General features: G+C 37.1%; 1 protein-coding gene across 1 annotated transcript in view; it reads left to right on the top strand.

Moving 5' to 3' along the window:
• The first annotated feature begins 412 nt into the window (after positions 1 to 412).
• LOC129577183 (uncharacterized) overlaps positions 413 to 15,868 on the top strand; it is a 70,391-nt gene continuing 54,935 nt past the window's right edge. The window contains exon 1 of the mRNA XM_055463794.1: positions 413 to 1,141. The gene's annotated coding sequence lies outside the window, so the exon portion shown is untranslated. The remainder of the gene's footprint in view (positions 1,142 to 15,868) is intronic.

Consider the following 15,868-nt stretch of genomic DNA (forward strand, 5'->3'; position numbering starts at 1 on the left):
GTTTGTTGGTGAACCGTTTGATGTGCATCGATTTTGAGGCGATGTGGTGCCACAAGTCAATCGGCAATGCTGCTATCATAGCAACAATATGGCAAAAAAAAAGACGAGAAAAAACACGTTCAGTCTTCTGTTTGACGACACACCGAATGCAATTTTAAATATAATCGTATGTGTACCTTGTGAACTACTGGATGACTAACGACGATTGATACATGCACGCCATATACCAACAAGTTGTCTTCACTCAAATCATCCGCACAGCATGCACAGCAACGGCACACACGTCAACTCGTCGTATTCGGTCCGTACGCCGTTGTCGTTGCCTGTCGCTACTCGAGTGCCGTATGCACCATATACACAGCACACACAACCTTTACCAACACTAAAATCATTTGGTTCGGTTGCTTTCGACGTCAGTCTCTTACCGGCATTCGTTGTGTGCACAGTAAAATGTTCGCCTCGTCGTTCCACAAACAATACACATTACATGCAATTATTTTCGTTTCGTAGAAAGCAGCGTGCTTACGTTTGACAGTTTAATCCGCGTGATTTTCACATATATTATCTTTTATCCGATCAAAACCGTTGTGGTCGACTGTGTAACAAATACGAGCAATTGTATCTGTGTTTATTTTGTATAACAACAATTTTGACGTGCATCATCAATGAATCGGATCATTCCTGACACAAAGTGAATAAATAAATACCGTTCAGCTGTACTTTTTCGGTAATACTGCTATCAGAGTATCGTAAAATCGCGCGCGTGGAAGAGAACAAATGGAAATTGATTAAATGCAGAGAAATTCGGGCCGTACATATTGACTTGAAACCTTCGATTGTTCATTAATAATTTAACAAAAAGAATACATAGCGAATGCAATCGTATTACAGACACACTGATTGAACCTAAAAGTGAAAATTTAATTGAATATTAATAAACAATCACCGTGGAACGTCAAAGAAACAGAAAACAGTGTGTGTCAATCACATTTATTAACATTTTTGTGACTTTCTCGAATTTTCAATCAAATTTTCGGAAATTGAACCACACCAAAAACCGTGCGAGTTTATTTTCGGAACTATTTTTTATTGCTACTGTCTCTTAAAAAGGAAATCCGACGAGACAAAACATCGTTCGCGGGTGAGTTTCAAACCCATATCGTTTCAAGTAGGTTTTACAACACCACAATGAACAGATGAACGGAACGAAACGTTAAAAAAAAAACGTAGTGTCTACTTTGAGCCTTGATTTTATATTTCGTCGATTGGAATGCCGCGTATTTTCGTTCGAATGTCACATAGCTCATGTTTTTGTCGTGTGTTTTCTTGTTGTTGTTGTGCCACACTATCCAAAAATGATAAAATAACCAAAGCGACTATATGTAAATAAAGGGAACGGTTCCACAACATATATACGTATATCGATATCGTCCAAACTGATCAATTTTCATGTGGACACAGTGAGCCCGCGTGTATGTGTGTGTGTGTGTGTGTGTGTTATAATTTTGTTTTCCTCTTTGTATGGTTTTTTTTTATCTGGCGTCTCTCTTTTTGGTATTTCATGAACATTTTAGTTTTACATTTATTTTAATGTAACTATCTCTCATTCTCTGTGGCCATTTGTACCGTGCGGTGAGAGAGTCTCAGTGTGAATGGTTAAACTAAACCGGTTATACGAATCAAAATCGTACGTGTATATAGTATATCAGTTGTACATATCGAAAAACCATACACAAAAACCAATCAGTTTCCAATCCTCGTTCAGCCAACGGTTTCAAATTGGTTCAAAGCATTGATTTGTTTCATGCAATGGATTTGGATTTGTGTATTTTTTTTTCGGCCTGCAACCGTCGCTCTCATCAGACCTTTGTGAGATTTTTCTGCTATTTTTGGCATATTTCAATTTCATAATGCGTACGATAATGGTCTGGTCGTGAAATCAAAACGGCCTATGTTTCAGTATGATTCAATAAAATTGTATCTTTTGTGCATCTCCTTTCTGCTCTCTCTCCGACTCAAAAAACGGATGCGCTTCAACGGAACATTTAGTTGGATGGCGAACAGAAAAAGCGACCGTACAATACCGAACATATATTTTTATGATCTGCACTCTCTTTTAAAAGCCTATTGCCATAACTTTATGCATGGTGAAAATTGTGAGAAAATTAGTTGGTTGAAATTTCATATTTTCATTGATTCGCCACCGCCGCCGCCATCACTATCGACGTCTCATGTTTGCTCAGCTACCATCGTCTATTAGCTGAGTGCGGATAGCATCCGTTGCGAGTGTGATTTTAATTTATTCGATTCAGACCTGTTATTATCAAGCGATTATAGTACATGCGTGTGTGTATGCTTTTGCCACACACACACACACACACACACACACACACACACACACACACACCACTCATGAAATAACTGGTACTAAAACGACACAACATACCATCGCTGGTTGTTTTAATTTTAGTTCCGATGACTAGAGATGACCGAACGCTTATCAATTGGCCAATTGGTATGTGTTTGTGTTGATGTGCCGTTGCTTGCCGTTGTGAAACTGTGAATACTGTGCATTCGTGTAGACCTCTATGTGGTGGGGTATATGTGCTCAGGTGCACACACCATTTTTTCCTTCTTCTCTGTATCTAATGAAATGAAGAGAAAAAAAATACGCAGCCAATATGCGATTCGATTCGTATGGTTTACCAATACGGTTTAAATGACAAACTATAGAGAGAGAAAAAAATGGAATTTTCTGTCGCATTAAATGATCACATTGCGCATTTCTTCCATCCGAAGAGACAAAGACCAGCAACGGACTTTCAATCACAAACGATTTATACTTGATATCGAATGTGAAGCTGGAAGCGCCTTAAACCATTTGATATACATATATATATATATAATAATAATGAAAGTCGTTTCTGTTAACTGTAACACATACTGTACAGCTAACATTTTGCACTGTTACTTCTTCGTCTTCTGGTTGAAGACTCTGTTAACGATCACGGAGGAATCTGTGAATCAAAGTTTTGCACTGCATTCGACATGGGAGAAATGAAAATAATGTTCACTTCGCCCATACACACATTCTCTGTGTGTGCTTGTGCAATGTGCACGTATTTATAAAGTACAAGTTCGTAATCACAATATTTTTATTTGGCTCTATCGGAGCAACTCTAGAGTTGCACTTTATGTTTCTTGCGCTCAGAGAAAGTCACTCATATGGTGCGCTTTAGTGTGGCTACTCAATTTTTTATTTTTATAAACACAACGCAAAGATTTTCTTTCTTTTTTTCGTTCATTTTTCCTGTGTTTATTCTTTGATGGTTATGGAGGCCAGTTGTTTTAGATTGCAGTCGCAGCCGTAGCCAACAAACAACTTGATTTCATATCAACTCTCTTTCGCTGGTTCATAAACACTTTGCCGTCCATTCTGTTTCATTTTTCTGGTTTTTCTCTGTTAATTCACAATGTCTCGCATGTTGTTGATTCGATTTTTCGATGTTGTTTCATTTTGAGAGAGAAATGATTGTATATTTAGTCTACAGTTGCGTTTACAACTGTGTTTGTTGAGATCGCTTTCTTCGTTGGGTTGCAACGGAGATTCGGTTATAAATTGACCCTTGGCCTCTACACGTAGCTGTGAAACAGTATGGAATGAGAGAGAGAGAGAGAGAGAACGGACGTTTATCATTCCGCTTGAATATTGATATGCAACGGTAGTGGCTTTGAGCTGACTGCGATTAATTTGGTGGGCGTTTATCCCGTATAGCTTGTCAGAACCATTTATTCGGACTCATTGTAAATGTGATTCAAATTTTAATTTATCGGAGGCTCAAAACAACAAAGGCGACAAATTATTGATTCTTTTTTATGAAACAAACACCATTATTGTTTAAATTCTTTATACTTCCGCCATCATATTCTACCATGTGTTCCGCTTTGGATTGAAAACCGTTCTAAATAAACAGAAAAACCAGTCCGAACAATGAATTAACAATGAAACTTCAAAAATTCAGAAAGTTGATGACACTTTTTTGATTCTTGATTTCACAGCGATAGATTTTCGCTTCGGCGCAATTTTCGCACGTCTTGGCTATAAATACGTTTATGGCAGGTCGCTGTGTATTCGTGTGTGTGTGTGTGTAAATCATAAAGTTTTCGTTGAAATGAATCGCTTGCCTTGATGAACCAAATCGTTTATTGCTTATTCATGTTCGATCCACTTTCGAAGAGAACTTTTTTTCTACGTAGGTATACATTTTATGCTGCTGTCGCACACTCTATGCCGTTTATCACATCCAATTGTATGTGAGTGTGTTTGCTTCGTTCGTACGTGAGTGTCTAATTTTATGAACAGGTAATTTTTTTATCGATGTGAATCCGCTCGCGCGAACATACACACGCGTGCAACACGCATCCGTTGAATTTTCGACTCCATCCATTGAAAATCTATCCCATACACGAAATCCATCGAAATATTTGGCTGGAATCGATACAATAGTTTATCATGAATATTTACTCTCGATGCGTCATTAAATTTGCATTTTCAAAAGGAAAATCGGTTCGTCATGGTTTGGATTGTCAAAATCGTTTTGGAAGTATAACAAGTGGCTTTACGGTGATATTTCTTTTCCTTTTTCTTCTTCTTCTTTGTACCACACAAAATCTTTATCTCACGATTAGCAACAAAAGCTGCACAAACTCAATACGGCGACAACAAATTTCTTTCTAAATTGGATATTTATTGAATGCAAACGAACGGCAACGGTCGTTGCGATTTCCATTTCAAAGCGAATGCTACACAACACAATTATGTGTATGAAAAGAGAAATAGACAGAGAAACCAAACAATTGCTTCAATTTTGAGACAAAAAAAAAAATGAAAACAGGTAGAGATTTGATTGTGAATTTCACCGTAAAACAAAGCATTCAAAGCCGAAGCACTTTTTCTGAAACAGCGTTCCAATCCAAAAAATGTCACATGTTTTACAACGGGCAGGCACAATGGCAAGAAATTAACAACTGAATCACGAAGTGAACACGTTTTCTCAGCGTTACAACTGTAAACGAGTCAGAGAAAGAACTTACAGTCGAAGTGATAAATTGAATTAGAATCTGTGTGCACACACATCGATAGAATCATAGATTGTGATTTAATATATATGTAAAAAATGTTATCAGTTTATCGAAAGAGTGTGAAAAGGAGAGAAAAAAAAAGAATTCGCAGTGAGAAGAAATAACATTTACCGTTTGCCAATTTGGCAGCTGAAATATGCGTATACCCATTCAACGAATCCCCCGGTTCAATGACAATAAAAATGATGACATATTCAATTTCGACTGTATCGCATGAATTTGAGCGATTGTCAGTCATTTGGATAAATTCGAAGCAATTCGCGTGAAGTGATTGCGTTCGGAAATCTTTTTCGCGTTATTTTATCCCTCTCTCTTTCTCTCTCGCTCTCATCATTAACATCGTCTTCGACGTCGGCGTGGATTGTATTTTTCAGTCATATGCAAATGTGTTGTTTTCAAACAAATTGGATGACGATGAAAGATAGAGTTGAGATACATATATTCTTGAACAACAAAACTGATCACATCCGACAGATGCTCTTATGCATTTTCCTCAATTGTGCGTTGCCACTTCGTTATCCAAATAACAAAACTGAGAATGATATGTGATATTTTTTCGGCATTTTCGATGTCGTTAATATACGTATTTTTTTTTTCTCTTCTCGTCACTCTTGGGTTAGCTTCATTTTTTATTCAGTTGTCAGGAATTTTAAATTGGATCTTTCAAACCTCAATCGAAAATGAGGAACAATGAAGAACGAAGAAAAGAAAACGAGCGGATTATTTATGCAATAAAATGAATGGGGTAATATAATAGCATGGAATAAAATAGAGTTGGTGGAAGAAGACATGTGAGAAGTTGCATTGTGCTGAATGCCCTTATTCGATAATAGAGTGAAATTGATACGATATGTCATTCGAGATAGAGTGAAAAAAGAAACACAAAACACCCATTATATTGGAAAAAATATGTTCTGAATCAATAGTTGCAGCACGTATCACTCATGCGATAAAAATTTCATAAAAACATGATACAACGTGTAATTCTTGTTTTATTTTTATTAATTTTTCAACGAGAGAAAAAAAATAGAAAGTGATATATAACCATGAAATTTGTATATCGTAAAAAAAATCCAAGCAAAACTATCGATTGCTTGTTAATTTCACGTTATATCGAACAGATGTTAATTGCAGTGCTTGGATTCGGGGCAGCACAGAATGAAAATTTTAACAGTTTCCCACTTGGAATTTATGCGGGCAAGGAAGTCGCAATTTGCATCGAAAGTATTTTGTTATCGGTTGCAATTTATGAATTGCGTGCATCGTAATAGTTTGAAGGCGTAATAAATTTCTGTACCTTTGCCTTGTGAAATTGGGTCATATTACAGTAAATTAACCAGTCGAAAAGGTGGCCACTTGGTCTTCATGTGCACTCAAGCACTCGGTCTGAACGGAAGCATGGTTTGGCCATATATGAGGCGGTAATCGATACCGAAATCGGGAGTGAAAAGATACCGCATGCTCATACATTGGCATCCATGTTCGAAACATTGAATATTAAATTTCAATGAGCTGCAATGCTATGCATTCCGTGATTGTTTGTTTATTTCTCTCTTTTTCTTCTTTTTTCTTGTTGCATACGAAGCCCCAAATAAAATCAACAATCCGTCTTCATTTTTGGTGCATTTCGTTCGAAATATTTATCGTTTTGGCCCATGATGCTCAAGCTAAACAAACTCAATACAAGATCGAAATGAAGAAATGTCCAATAAACAACAAAACACACTCAAACATAAAACCAAACCCGACTGAAATAAATTTAGAAATCACAAAAATTAGGAAAGGAATGGAACAATATCGAAAAGAACGATGCACGTATGTGTGTTTATGGATGCTGCTAAGGCAAACTCTCAAAATCAATACGGTTCAAAGATGTGTGTGTGTGTGTGTGTGTGAGTGCAGCAACGTCAACGTAATAAAGTGAATTGCAGTCGAAAATAAAGAAATAAACAAATAAACAAACGATAAACAATAAATGCGAACGCAAAGGAGAAAGATACTAAGAAACAAAGTCAATACTATGAGCACTATGTGTTCATTGTGCTCACAGTAAATGGATTTCCTTTTAAAATAACTTTCCAGGCGATCGAGCAGATGAAAGGAAGAATTTTCGAAAAGAAAAATCCCAATCTCATAATGAAACAGAACTTGTATAGAGAGTTAATGATTTATCTCATGACCTCACAGCTACAAAAACGAACCGTTCTCAAAGCCCCTTTGTAGCATTCAAAACAATTTTTTTGTCATAATTTATTTCTATCATTCGCTTTGGTCGCTTTTGCACTGAGCTGAAATAAGCAGTTCAAAATGGTTTCGATGCGAGGTGGTTATTTCCACGGAATTTTATCGAAATATTCAATACCCATAATTTTCTGGATATATCCAGAACAGTTTGAAGAACTCTTATTCGCTTCCGCATTTGAAATATTCAATGTTGTGTCAGTTGACTCGTTGTCTTCTGCCAAGACATAATTCAAACTGAGAAAACTGGAAATTATGAATATTTCATTGGATGATCCAAATTGACGAGCTAACAATGTATCCAATCAAAATGTCGCAGTGTTCGAACTTTGAGAGCCCATCATTTGGAAAATATTGAGCTGGTATGATTGCAGCACCGATCGATTGATTGTGAACACAAACAACATGTACACATACTAAGTGTTAGAACAGCGATGAATTACAAAAGAGCAAAATCCATTGAATAAATCATTAGCGGAATCGAGGACGAACGATTTACCTTTCACTTGATTCAATAACGCACACCACACCACACCATTGAGCCACCGCACACAATAAACAGCCGTATGATATCCAGCAGCTATTACACCACGGCCGGGCCAATTCTGTTAAATTACCTATGTGTGTGTATGTGAATGTGTATACGGTGAAAGAAAGCCGCCGCAAATGTCGAAAACAGAAAACAACTAAATTTGTAAAAGACTGACTGACTGAATTATTTCTAGAATAGGATAATGAATGGAATTGACAAGCAGTAAATGATATACCTTTCAACGGAGGCAATTGAATTTTTAATGAAGAGGAATGTCAAAAGTAGTAGCTTCATGGCAATTATCAAATTGAATTACCGAATCGCATTCGATATGCTGAACTCGTTCCATATCCGTACGTTGTCTGGTGTAAATTGTTACTTGTTACGAAGAATGTGACGAGAATGCGTTGAGTTTTGCTGATTTTCCACATCAAAACTTGACTGATTCAACAGAATCCACCAAAATTTAGCTAGGGTAGCTAATGCACGTTTTAGAATTTCCATCAAAATGCACCACAACACACCGCCGCGAACAACAGTGAACGGATTAGATTGCAAATTTTTCGTATATTCAAAATTTTGCTGAATTTATTGGTACTCGAAATACTTCTGGAATAATTAAATTTTGAAGCCAGAATGCCAGTTCCAAGGCTGTAACTGTAATTTGGCTCGTTGGATTTTGATGAAGGGGGTGCATAATTAATAAAACTAACATTTTCCAAATAGTTATTACAGCAAATTATCGTTCGGACGAAGCTTCGCACACCGACACACACACACACACACACACACACACACACCGGTTGGAAAAGGGGAATGTACGCATTGAATAGACAATTTCGATGGAATTTGCATATTTGCTGCAAGAATATTTAATTCAGACACCAGGTGATCGAAATAGTTGGCCAAATACAGTATAATATTCATACAGCGAGGTTCAAGGTTTTTGTCGAAACATTCCAATTTTAAAATTGCATCATGATATTTCTCTGGCCATTTCGAAACGGAAATGCATTCCGTTGGCATGTTTGCATTTTCAAGCATACGGCACCACTTACAGCCAGCCGAAGCAACCGACTGGGTTTTACCATTTTGATTGCTCATTGCTTGAGAATAGCTCAATCGTATTGTGTGTGTGTATTGTGAATCTGCCGGCATTTAAAGTGACTTGAATTCTTCAATCCCTTGATTTCCATTTCGAAACACGTAATTTTTGGATGGTTTTTTCTTTCTTCTCTCCAACTTATTCTTCATTATCCATTGTTGGATATTGACTTTACAAGAGCGCTACCATTACGCGCAATTGACGCAACATTGACATTGAAGCAATGTCTCTTTATTAAGCACCAAAGCAAACATCATGCTTTGCATTTTAATGGCAAACAATTTTTTTGTGCGATTTTGCTTGGGTTTTTGCGATAAAATTCAATTAATTTTATTAAAACATACATTCGCAAGCGCTGAACATTCGCTGGTTGACGATTGCCGGTTAGCCCAATACTCAGTCGTCAGCACATTGCACTCTTTAGTGCTGCTGCTTTACAGTGAAATTATATGCAGTAAAAGAGAGAAAAAAAGAAATGCAAAGTGAAATAAAATGCGCTGCTTCATTACACATACATGCATACAATGCGTCGGTTGTCTCGTTTGAATGGCAATTCTTTATGCAAATTCTATGATTGTGGCAATTTCCATCGTGCAGAATAGTTCTTGAGCATAAATTGCATGCGCCACGACTGTCGAATGCATACCACATCAACGCGTTCTCACTACCGCTCACTGTACTCATTATGGCAGCCAACAGCTGCCAAGTTTTCAGCGAATTATACTTTTTATGGCCGCGCGGCAACAGTACGGTAGCGAAAGAGATTGAAAAAAAAAGTCAAGTCTAAAATGACACACGCTTACAAAACCAGACGGAAATTGTGAATTTATGAATGAGCCTAATCTCGGGCATGCATCAAATCGAATCGTTTATTCATCACTTCAAGTCAACTACCATCCAATCTGATAACTTCAATTTACTGAATGAGCGAACGAGTAAACGCAAACGATTCAACAAGCGACGATTGGATGCGATAGCCTAGCCAGTCGTTTCACAGTGTCACTTAACTAATGAGCTCAATCATGGAACAGTTGTTAATACTGTAATGTAAACAATTATATGTTCGGTATGTTGCCCCCTTAATCGTTCTCATCGTCGTTTACATACGCATCCATCACTGATTTTGACATTCTAACCTTTTTTTCCAGAGCCAAAGAACCGTTACACATTTCTCATTTCAAATGAATGCTGCTCTCTATTCTCTTTGCTCCAGAAATCTTCGTGCTGAAAATAGAAGCAATAATAACGACAACAAAAAATCATCCACAAATTACCCATCTCGAAAATTGACAAACATTTACTTTGTGCGCTGGATACAATACGCTTTTCGAATGCCGAAGAAAGTTTATAAGCTTTGAAACTTTGCGGGACACTGTTGAGCTATACTTTTTGTAGGGCGTCAGTGATTGTATCGCATTATCTAATGCAAACAGTCACCCAAACACCATATATATTCACGGCATACAAAAACGGTTGTGCTGTGTACATAGTCTGGCGCCGGTGCATTAGAAACTTTCGAAATAATAATGACTCAAGTTGTTTATAGTCGTCCAACGTGACCGCATCGAATTTTCCCATTGAATCGATTATTCGCCTTGTATTTCGTCTAATGGAGAAGACAAAGGGCTTTAGAACATTAAATCGAGAGAATGTTACTTATTCTAGGTGCCCACTGCCACTGCTCAACGACGGACGGACGGATGAATGAAAGAAATTCCAGTGCGCCATTAAGAATTTATGCAATATTTGAAAAGCCTAGAAGAGAACAATGGGAGATGGGGAATGAGCAAGCAAGCGAGCGAGCAAGCGAGTGAGTCAAGAGAATTGGCGAAATTCACATGGATTTCGAAATATGCTTAGGTGCTGCAATCAATTTAAAAGTCGACGGACTCACCTTAAGCCATATGATTACAATGATTTATTTGGTCGAAAGCAAAATATACATCAATTTTCTTTCCCTCTACATATACAGTATTTTTTTTTCGTTTCGAATAGAACAAATAAATTACGATAGAAAATTGCAATGAGGTGCACAGTTCATTGCACACACGATCTCTCGGCTGCATATAGTTTTTTTTTTCGTTCGTTTGATCTCTTCCATGAATTTTCAATACAATTATTTATAATAAGTTTCGTCCTCCGTCATATTTTCTATACCATGCGGTCGGTTCTTACTACACATTGCTGAATATTTTTTCTTCTGCTGTTTGTCTTGTGGTTTTTCTGTTCACATTTTGCAGTCGGTAAAATGCACGACAGTGACCAGTAATCTTAAGATTCATGACTCAGGGTTTTTTGTGTGTATGTTAGGGTCTTGGCAGTTCGGTGAAGTGTCTGCCACCGAAAAAAGAGTGTTTGCTATCGACCAACTGGCTGCAAAACGTGCACACTAATCGACGATTCGATTAAAAGGCATTTCCACTGTTTGCAGCATTTCATATGGGCCGCTTACCAATCCACCATTGAACCAAAAGGAATCCGAACGAAGAGCAATTGCAGATGACTCAAAGAGCATATCGCCGTTTTCATTGCAGCAGATTTTTCTTTCTACTCATCGAATTTTCAATTTATTTCAATGATTAATGGTGATAAAATTTGTTGAAACAATAAAACAAGCAAATTTCCAATTGTTTTTTCCTCTTCTTTTCGTTTGGCATCTCACCAGGATTGCTTTCGGATCATATACTTACATCCAAATGCCAAATAACAAATGGATTTTCGGTTGCAAAGTGCAACAATGCATACACAACCGAAAAAACACACACACTCACACAATCAAAACAACTGTATTCCAACAAATTTATGTGAAAAATGATTTATTCGGATAGAACAACTTATCAATGTCATGAAACAGTTACATTTCACTGTCTATGTGTTTCTGGTTCTAGCGCATTTGGCGTTTTTTTTTTCTCTTTCGCTGAAGTAAACCGGAGTGAGTGCCAAGCAAATTTCGCGTTATATATAAATTGAGCTATTATTACGGTAGATTGAGTGTGTGTGTGTGTGTAGGGTGTATCGAGGTGGATTGACACAAAGCCATCGTATCTGTTGAAAAGATCAAGTAAGCATGAATTCTGAGTCACAGAGCTTTTGTAACTTCATAGCATTCATTGCGGAGCTCGATGCTTACCATTTCTGAGAATGAGGTTGGATAAAAAAAAATCGACAAATCAAACAATTTTCCTTAAAAGCAATTGTGAAAAATTACGGAAATTATAAGAAAAAAATTACGCTTAAACAAACGCTAAAGTAGAAAAGAAGCTCCCTACACTGACAACATCAAATGTTTATTCTGTTCACTCAACAGAGAGCAAAAGTTGAGGCAAAAAAAACCTCAACTGACACAAACAGACTTTTGCGCCGAGAGCGTGTGTATGCTCGCAAGACAAATGCTCAGTTCACTCCTGCTTGTTCAGAGAGAAAAATGCAACAATTTTCAGTTGAGATTTCATTCAGTTATGGCGTTATATTCCGCAGCATTCCGGTTGATTGCTGTTGTCATTGTTTGTACTATAGCGATGATGGTGATGATGATGATGATGACGGTGGTGCAGTGCGAGACAAAAACTCGACTATTGACACAGTTTTGCGTGACTGAACGATGGATGCATAAAAGTCGTTTACTGAAATCGAAGAGCGCAAAAGCTTAATTCAATCTTTGACATTGTCACTTTGAAAACAAACCGAAAGATACACGATGCACGATTTATTTAACTAATATGAAATCAGTGTCAACTGACTTTTGACATCTCGTCGACTGAGAATAATAATGGTAATAAATGATGTGTATGTATGCTGGTGTTGGTTGATTGTTACTTAATTTTTTAATTTTTCACTTACTTTGTGTTCCACGGCAGCATTCCATTCATAATTCATAGATTGATTGTGTGTCCAGCATAGTGAAGTACCTACCACAGGAAAAGAAACAACGACCAAACTAAATAATTTACGTTCGTTCCGTTAAAATGGGAAAATTTAGATTCGACCACTCCATCAAATATGAATAGGTGTGTCTGTGTGCTCGTAAAAAAACGAAACATTTGATAGAAAGGCGATACAATTAAGCAGTAATAAATCAGTGGGCTCGTTTGTTGTCTCTTGTTTTTTCGTTGCTATTTTTTCCAAGTAACTTAGCCAAGAACATATCAAATGTTAAAACATTTCAATGAACCAGCTAAAATCTATTAGTGGTGAATGTGTAGTATGACTTGAGTGGCTCTCGCCAGCAAGTCGAAAGTATCGCTTTGTTTTTCTCTTTCTCTCTCTCTCTCCGTCTTCATATTACATTCTAAAATAAAATAGTGAAGAGAAAAAAGTTAATTGCACGCTTAGACGGCAACTCATTCAATCAATTTGTATACATGCTGTGTAGATAGTCGTGTAGACTCCTCCATCAAACACTGATCGCTCGTATGTCCGATTTATCACGAAGTTCTATCATTCATTTGTTGTTAGTTTTTTTTTTGGATTGATTTCTTTTATTATTTTGGTTTCACTGTTTCGTAACGCCCGTCTATTCCATAAGTTCGGCGGCGGTTGGCACGTACGTGTGTGTGATCTATGAAGTTGTCTCAAGATGAACTTTTAGCTACGCATCGAAAAGCAAACAGACTCGAAATGTGTAATGAATTGGGCGTATGATGTAAAAAAATGCTCTTCATCGTTTATAGAAAAGTTTGTCGTTTCACTGTGGTCCAACCGATGATTATTCCGATGGTAAATGTTTTATAATGGGCACGGCAACCTGTTTTCCAGAAACGTTGACCGTTATCACAACGCAATGATGATGATACCTACTTTTTTTCCCCCGCAATGCTCACTTTTTACTCTCTTACTCAATGCACTTTTCGAGAACTTGATTTCGACTATGTGTGTGTGTGTGTCGAAGCACATTTTAGTTTCGGATCATTTAGTTGCGATTATAGTATGGTCAACATCAATATATACAGTGTATATTCTACACTTTCAAGTTAAACGAAAAACTTTAAATGGAATTTGAATGGAAATTCGTTGCCATGTTGCTCGAAAAAAAAAGAAAAAATTGAAGTTTTATGAATGAAATCCTCATTTGAATAGCTCGGGAAAAAATTATTTGAATATTTCGTTAGCATTTTTCTCTGTCTATTTAGCTCATCTATCGAGTGGTTCACAACTTTTTTGGCATGGAAAAAAGTTTCTCCTATACGAAGCGAAGGGATTAATCTGAAAAGTTGTTAAATAGTTCTTTTTTCGTTGAATTTGGAATCTGGTTAGGGATGGCAAAAAATGGACTCATATTGTTTTTTTTTTCGTTCCGTACATCTGGATTATAAGGTGGGTTCTCGCATTATTGAACGAAAAAGTTAAAATATTCATTGAATACTTTAGCCATTCTTGTGAAGCAACACAAGTTTCAAACGATTTATATGAACAACAATGTAAAATATCCAATGAAAATATTGACGTAAATGCCACAAACTGTTTAAACCACACTTCAGAAATTCATTTTGTTCAACACGCAAGTAAAGAACCATTTTGGCATCACACTGTTGAAGTTTGTTTAATTATTACTGAACCGGTATGGTTATTTTGATCATTAAAACAATGCAAGGGTCTTTTTTTTTTTGCTCTGCACAATCGTTTGAGCCGCAGGCATGTGCATTATAAAAATCGAAGCAACAGTCAATATTCATCGACGAATCGTTTACAGCGACGGCTGCATACTCATCCACTTTGGTTGGGTGTATTAGGCACCAGCAGCAATCATTCATTTAAACTCATTATCCAAATTATGAGTTTCATTATAAAATGGCTAATTTACTTTCAAGCATATTTTGTTCGTTAAACGGCTTGTTTAACATGGAGATTTTCTGCCTTTACCTTTTCGATTGCTTTCAATTGGTTGTGCTGTTCAATCGGTTGTGTGTGTGCTACACTGCTTCATCGTCGTCGTCGTCGTCGTCATCGTCGCCAGGCATCTTGGCTTTAGCGAGGGACCCATTTGACGGTCTATGTCAAATCGCTTAGCATTTGCTTTTGCAAATAAACCGAATTAAATACACTTCGAAGAAATCGACAGGAGCAAGCAAAAAAGTGATTGTAGTGAGTTTGCCTTGGTAGTGAAAAACGGCATGGAAAAAAAACAACAATCGTGTTCTTGTTTCCCCTTCGTTCTGTGCACGAGTTTATTTACATGAAAATTCACTGCTTTGCTGCCGTTGTTTTTTTTTCGCCAATCGCATTGAATAGTTTTCCTGTTCTTTATTCGCTCAGTTTCGCTTTTGTTTGCATCTGCATTCTTTTGCTTGAGTTCAGTTCAGTTTTGAATGGATCAACTGTACTTTTAAGGGCAATCCATAAATTATTCATTTGAATGGAAAACGAGAATAAAAGTAAGAGTAAAAATCAAAGACGAGATGACAGTGTTAACAATTGCAATGTGAAGAAACGCGATGATGATAACACACAATGGACACGAGTATCTGGTGCAGACAGGAATTCATTACAATATATTTCTGCAAAATGTTTAGCCTCATGCTCCCTTTTTCAGTGGCAAGTAACTCGAAATGGATTTCGTGCGATGCAAAATTCAGGCATCTCTCAATATACTCTGGTTGTCAATGTACGAAGGTCGTGCACTAGTATTCGATTTGATGTCGGTAGATTTTTTTGTCTCTTTCTTACTGCCGTTGAAGCTGCTCTTCGGTTGAAGTGCTGCTGTTGGAAACTCGATACCAGAAATGATGCAGAAATCTAGAAACGGATTCACTGTGTGCATCAAATGCGACAGTGTGGCAACAGCCATTTCAGGTTTTCAGACATTTTTTGTCCATTGTGACTGTGGAGAGAGACACTTTATCTCAATGCTG

The sequence above is a fragment of the Sitodiplosis mosellana genome, unplaced genomic scaffold, assembly GCF_009176505.1.
Source record: "Sitodiplosis mosellana isolate CC-2019 unplaced genomic scaffold, AAFC_SMos_1.0 Smas_scaffold_1, whole genome shotgun sequence".
In the NCBI taxonomy this organism is placed as follows: Eukaryota; Metazoa; Arthropoda; class Insecta; order Diptera; family Cecidomyiidae; genus Sitodiplosis; species Sitodiplosis mosellana.